Source organism: Saccoglossus kowalevskii, chromosome 22 (assembly GCF_978046115.1).
Source record: "Saccoglossus kowalevskii chromosome 22, keSacKowa6.1, whole genome shotgun sequence".
Lineage (NCBI taxonomy): Eukaryota > Metazoa > Hemichordata > Enteropneusta > Harrimaniidae > Saccoglossus > Saccoglossus kowalevskii.
In genome coordinates this window covers 30,240,679-30,248,519 of record NC_140662.1, presented here as the reverse complement: position 1 = coordinate 30,248,519, position 7,841 = coordinate 30,240,679, and positions in this window count along the sequence as shown.

The window sequence follows — 7,841 nt, the reverse complement described above, 5'->3', positions numbered from 1 at the left end:
TATAGGGATGGTACCAAAATAGTAGCACATATAATTTTTTTGTCGGGAACTGCCATACTTCACTATAGGGATGGTACCAAAATAGTAGCACATATAATTTTGTTGTCGGGACCTATTATACTTCACTATAGGAGTGGTACCAAAATAGTAGCACATATAATTTTGTTGTCGGGGACTGTTATACTTCACTATAGGGGTGGTACCAAAATAGTAGCACATATAATTTAGTTGTCGGGACTGTTATACTTCACTATAGTGATGGTACCAACATAGTAGCACATATAATTTTGTTGGCGGGAACTGCTATACTTCACTATAGGGATGGTACCAAAATAGTAGCACATATAATTTTTTTGTCGGGAACTGCCATACTTCACTATAGGGATGGTACCAAAATAGTAGCACATATAATTTTGTTGTCGGGAACTGCCATACTTCACTGTAGGGGTGGTACCAAAATAGTAGCACATATAATTTAGTTGTCGGGAACTGCCATACTTCACAATAGTGATGGTACCAAAATAGTAGCACATATAATTTTGTTGTCGGGACCTGTTATACTTCACTATAGGGGTGGTACCAAAATAGTAGCACGTATAATTTTGTTGGCGGGAACTGCTATACTTCACTATAGGGATGGTACCAAAATAGTGGCAAATATAATTTAGTTGCCAGGAACTGTCATACTTCACTATAGGGATGGTACCAAAATAGTAGCACATATAATTTAGTTGTCGGGACTGTTATACTTCACTATAGTGATGGTACCAAAATAGTAGCACATATAATTTTGTTGCCGGGACCTGTTATACATCACTATGGTGATGGTACCAAAATAGTAGTACATATAATTCAGTTGCCCGGAACTGCCATACTTCACTATAGGGATGGTACCAAAATGGTAGCAAATATAACTTAGTTGTTCGGAACAGCCATACTTCACTATAGGGATGGTACAAAAATAGTAGCACATATAATTTAGTTGTCGGGACCTGTTATACTTCACTATTGGGATGGTACCAAAATAGTAGCACATATAATTTTGTTGGCGGGAACTGCTATACTTCACTATTGGGATGGTACCAAAATAGTAGCTCATATAATTTTGTTGTCGGGACCTGTTATACTTCACTATAGGGATGGTACCAAAATAGTAGCACATATAATTCAGTTGCCAGGAACTTCCATACTCCACTATAGGGATGGTACCAAAATAGTAGCAAATATAACTTAGTTGTTCAGAACTGCCATACTTCACTATAGGGATGGTACCAAAATAGTAGCGCATATAATTTAGTTGTCGGGATCTCCCATACTTCACTATAGGGTGGTACTAAAATAGTAGCACATATAGTTTTGTTGTCGGGGACTGTTATACTTCACTATAGGGATGGTACCAAAATAGTGGCACATATCATTTTGTTGTCGGGGACTGTTATACTTCACTATAGGGGTGGTACCAAAATAGTAGCACATATAATTTTGTTGTCAGGAACTACCATACTTTACTATAGGGATGGTACCAAAATAGTAGCACATATAATTTTTTTGTCGGGAACTGCCATACTTTACTATAGGGATGGTACCAAAATAGTAGCACATATAATTTTGTTGTCGGGAACTGCCATACATCACTATAAGGGTGGTACCAAAATAGTAGCACATATAATTTTGTTGGCGGGAACTGCTATACTTCACTATAGGGATGGTACCAAAATAGTAGCACATATAATTTTGTTGTCAGGGACTTTTATACTTCACTATAGTGATGGAACCAAAATAGTAGCACATATAATTTAGTTGTCGGGACTGTTATACTTCACTATAGTGATGGTACCAAAATAGGAGCACATACAATTTAGTTGTCGGGACTGTTATACTTCACTATAGTGATGGTACCAAAATAGTAGTACATATAATTTTGTTGTCGGCACCTGATATACTTCACTATAGTGATGGTACCAAAATAGTAGCACATATAATGTTGTTGTCAGGGACTGTTAGACTTCACTATAGTGATGGTACCAAAATAGTAGCACATATAATTTAGTTGTCGGGACTGTTATACTTCACTATAGTGATGGTACCAAAATAGGAGCACATATAATTTAGTTGTCGGGACTGTTATACTTCACTATAGTGATGGTACCAAAATAGGAGCACATATAATTTAGTTGTCGGGACTGTTATACTTCACTATAGTGATGGTACCAAAATAGTAGCACATATAATTTTGTTGTCATGGACTGTTATACTTCACTATAGTGATGGTACCAAAATAGGAGCACATATAATTTAGTTGTCGGGACTGTTATACTTCACTATAGTGATGGTACCAACATAGTAGCACATATAATTTTGTTGTCGGGACCTGTTATACTTCACTATAGGGGTGGTACCAAAATAGTAGCACATATAATTTTGTTGTCAGGAACTGTTATACTTCACTATAGTGATGGTACCAAAATAGTAGCACATATAATTTTGTTGGCGGGAACTGCTATACTTCACTATAGGGATGGTACCAAAATAGTAGCACATATAATTTTGTTGGCGGGAACTGCTATACTTCACTATAGGGATGGTACCAAAATAGTAGCACATATAATTTTGTTGTCGGGACCTATTATACTTCACTATAGGAGTGGTACCAAAATAGTAGCACATATAATTTTGTTGTCGGGGACTGTTATACTTCACTATAGGGGTGGTACCAAAATAGTAGCACATATAATTTTGTTGTCATGGACTGTTATACTTCACTATAGTGATGGTACCAAAATAGGAGCACATATAATTTAGTTGTCGGGACTGTTATACTTCACTATAGTGATGGTACCAAAATAGTAGCACATATAATTTTGTTGTCGGGACCTGTTATACTCCACTATAGGGATGGTACCAAAATAGTAGCAAATATAACTTAGTTGTTCAGAACTGCCATACTTCACTATAGGGATGGTACCAAAATAGTAGCGCATATAATTTAGTTGTCGGGATCTCCCATACTTCACTATAGGGTGGTACTAAAATAGTAGCACATATAGTTTTGTTGTCGGGGACTGTTATACTTCACTATAGGGATGGTACCAAAATAGTGGCACATATCATTTTGTTGTCGGGGACTGTTATACTTCACTATAGGGGTGGTACCAAAATAGTAGCACATATAATTTTGTTGTCAGGAACTACCATACTTTACTATAGGGATGGTACCAAAATAGTAGCACATATAATTTTTTTGTCGGGAACTGCCATACTTTACTATAGGGATGGTACCAAAATAGTAGCACATATAATTTTGTTGTCGGGAACTGCCATACATCACTATAAGGGTGGTACCAAAATAGTAGCACATATAATTTTGTTGGCGGGAACTGCTATACTTCACTATAGGGATGGTACCAAAATAGTAGCACATATAATTTTGTTGTCAGGGACTTTTATACTTCACTATAGTGATGGAACCAAAATAGTAGCACATATAATTTAGTTGTCGGGACTGTTATACTTCACTATAGTGATGGTACCAAAATAGGAGCACATACAATTTAGTTGTCGGGACTGTTATACTTCACTATAGTGATGGTACCAAAATAGTAGTACATATAATTTTGTTGTCGGCACCTGATATACTTCACTATAGTGATGGTACCAAAATAGTAGCACATATAATGTTGTTGTCAGGGACTGTTAGACTTCACTATAGTGATGGTACCAAAATAGTAGCACATATAATTTAGTTGTCGGGACTGTTATACTTCACTATAGTGATGGTACCAAAATAGGAGCACATATAATTTAGTTGTCGGGACTGTTATACTTCACTATAGTGATGGTACCAAAATAGGAGCACATATAATTTAGTTGTCGGGACTGTTATACTTCACTATAGTGATGGTACCAAAATAGTAGCACATATAATTTTGTTGTCATGGACTGTTATACTTCACTATAGTGATGGTACCAAAATAGGAGCACATATAATTTAGTTGTCGGGACTGTTATACTTCACTATAGTGATGGTACCAACATAGTAGCACATATAATTTTGTTGTCGGGACCTGTTATACTTCACTATAGGGGTGGTACCAAAATAGTAGCACATATAATTTTGTTGTCAGGAACTGTTATACTTCACTATAGTGATGGTACCAAAATAGTAGCACATATAATTTTGTTGGCGGGAACTGCTATACTTCACTATAGGGATGGTACCAAAATAGTAGCACATATAATTTTGTTGGCGGGAACTGCTATACTTCACTATAGGGATGGTACCAAAATAGTAGCACATATAATTTTGTTGTCGGGACCTATTATACTTCACTATAGGAGTGGTACCAAAATAGTAGCACATATAATTTTGTTGTCGGGGACTGTTATACTTCACTATAGGGGTGGTACCAAAATAGTAGCACATATAATTTTGTTGTCATGGACTGTTATACTTCACTATAGTGATGGTACCAAAATAGGAGCACATATAATTTAGTTGTCGGGACTGTTATACTTCACTATAGTGATGGTACCAAAATAGTAGCACATATAATTTTGTTGTCGGGACCTGTTATACTTCACTATAGGGGTGGTACCAAAATAGTAGCACATATAATTTTGTTGTCAGGAACTGTTATACTTCACTATAGTGATGGTACCAAAATAGTAGCACATATAATTTTGTTGGCGGGAACTGCTATACTTCACTATAGGGATGGTACCAAAATAGTAGCACATATAATTTTGTTGGCGGGAACTGCTATACTTCACTATAGGGATGGTACCAAAATAGTAGCACATATAATTTTGTTGTCGGGACCTATTATACTTCACTATAGGAGTGGTACCAAATAGTAGCACATATAATTTTGTTGTCGGGGACTGTTATACTTCACTATAGGGGTGGTACCAAAATAGTAGCACATATAATTTAGTTGTCGGGACTGTTATACTTCACTATAGTGATGGTACCAAAATAGTAGCACATATAATTTTTTTGTCGGGAACTGCCATACTTCACTATAGGGATGGTACCAAAATAGTAGCACATATAATTTTGTTGTCGGGAACTGCCATACTTCACTGTAGGGGTGGTACCAAAATAGTAGCACATATAATTTAGTTGTCAGGAACTGCTATACTTCACTATAGTGATGGTACCAAAATAGTAGCACATATAATTTTGTTGTCGAGACCTGTTATACTTCACTATAGGGATGGTACCAAAATAGTGCACATATAATTTTGTTGTCGGGAACTGCCATACTACACTATAGGGATGGTACCAAAATAGTGGCACAAATAATTTAGTTGTCGGCACTGTTATACTTCACTATAGTGATGGTACCAAAATAGTAGCACATATAATTGTGTTGTCAGGGACTGTTATACTTTACTATAGGGGTGGTACATAGTGGCACATACAACTTTGTTGGCGGGAACTGCTATACTTCACTATTGGGATGGTACCAAAATAGTAGCACATATAATTTTGTTGTCGGCACTGTTATACTTCACTATAGTGATGGTACCAAAATAGTAGCACATATAATTTTGTTGTCAGGGACTGTTATACTTCACTATACGGGTGGTACATAGTGGCACATACAGCTTTGTTGGCGGGAACTGCCATACTTCACTATAGTGATGGTACCAATATAGTAGCACATATAATGTTGTTGTCAGGGACTGTTATACTTCACTATAGGGGTGGTACCAAAATAGTAGCACATATAATTTAGTTGACAGGGACTGTTATACTTCACTATAGGGGTGGTACATAGTGGCACATACAACTTTGTTGGCGGGAACTGCTATACTTCACTATTGGGATGGTACCAAAATAGTAGCACATATAATTTTGTTGGCGGGAACTGCTATACTTCACTATAGGGATGGTACCAAAATAGTAGCACATATAATTTTGTTGGCGGGAACGGCTATACTTCACTATAGGGATGGTACCAAAATAGTAGCACATATAATTTTGTTGTCGGGACCTATTATACTTCACTATAGGGGTGGTACCAAAATAGTAGCACATATAATTTTGTTGTCGGGGACTGTTATACTTCACTATAGGGGTGGTACCAAAATAGTAGCACATATAATTTAGTTGTCGGGACTGTTATACTTCACTATAGTGATGGTACCAACATAGTAGCACATATAATTTTGTTGGCGGGAACTGCTATACTTCACTATAGGGATGGTACCAAAATAGTAGCACATATATTTTTTTTGTCGGGAACTGCCATACTTCACTATAGAATTGGTACCAAAATAGTAGCACATATAATTTAGTTGTCGGGAACTGCCATACTTCACTATAGTGATGGTACCAAAATAGTAGCACATATAATTTTGTTGTCGGGACCTGTTATACTTCACTATAGTGATGGTACCAAAATAGTAGCACATATAAATTAGTTGTCGGGAACTGCCATACTTCACTATAGTGATGGTACCAAAATAGTAGCACATGTAATTTTGTTGTCGGGACCTGTTATACTTCACGATAGGGGTGGTACCAAAATAGTAGCACGTATAATTTTGTTGGCGGGAACTGCTATACTTCACTATAGGGATGGTACCAAAATAGTGGCAAATATAATTTAGTTGCCAGGAACTGCCATACTTCACTATAGGGATGGTACCAAAATAGTAGCACATATAATTTAAGTTGTCGGGACAGTTATACTTCACTATAGTGATGGTACCAAAATAGTAGAACATATAATTTAGTTGTCAGGAACTGCCATACTTCACTATAGTGATGGTACCAAAATAGTAGCACATATAATTTTGTTGTCGGGACCTCTTATACTTCACTATAGGGATGGTACCAAAATAGTGGCACATATAATTTTGTTGTCGGGAACTGCCATACTTCACTATAGGGATGGTACCAAAATAGTGGCACAAATAATTTAGTTGTCGGGACCTGTTATACTTCACTATAGTGATGGTTCCAAAATAGTAGCACATATAATTTTGTTGTCAGGGACTGTTATACTTCACTATAGGGGTGGTACATAGTGGCAAATACAACTTTGTTGGCGGGAACTGCTATACTTCACTATTGGGATGGTAACAAAATATTAGCACATATAATTTTGTTGTCGGCACTGTTATACTTCACTATAGTGATGGTACCAAAATAGTAGCACATAAAATTTTGTTGTCAGGGACTGTTATACTTCACTATAGGGGTGGTACATAGTGGCACATACAACTTTGTTGGCGGGAACTGCCATACTTCACTATTGGGATGGTACCAAAATAGTAGCACATATAATTTAGTTGTCGGCACTGTTATACTTCACTATAGGGGTGGTACATAGTGGCACATACAACTTTGTTGGCGGGAACTGCCATACTTCACTATAGGGATGGTACCAAAATAGTAGCACATATAATGTTGTTGTTCGGAACTGCCATACTTCACTATAGGGATGGTACCAAAATAGTAGCGCATATAATTCAGTTGTCGGCACTGTTATACTTCACTATAGGGATGGTACCAATATAGTAGCACATATAATGTTGTTGTTCGGAACTGCCATACTTCACTATAGGGATGGTACCAAAATAGTAGCGCATATAATTTAGTTGTCGGGAACTCCCATACTTCACTATAGGGGTGGTACTAAAATAGTAGCACATATAGTTTTGTTGTCGGGGACTGTTATACTTCACTATAGGGGTGGTACTAAAATAGTAGGACATATAATTTTGTTGCCGGGAACTGCCATACTTCACTGTTGGGATGGTACCAAAATAGTAGCACATATAATTTTGTTGCTAGGAACTGCCATATTTCACTATAGGGATGGTACCAA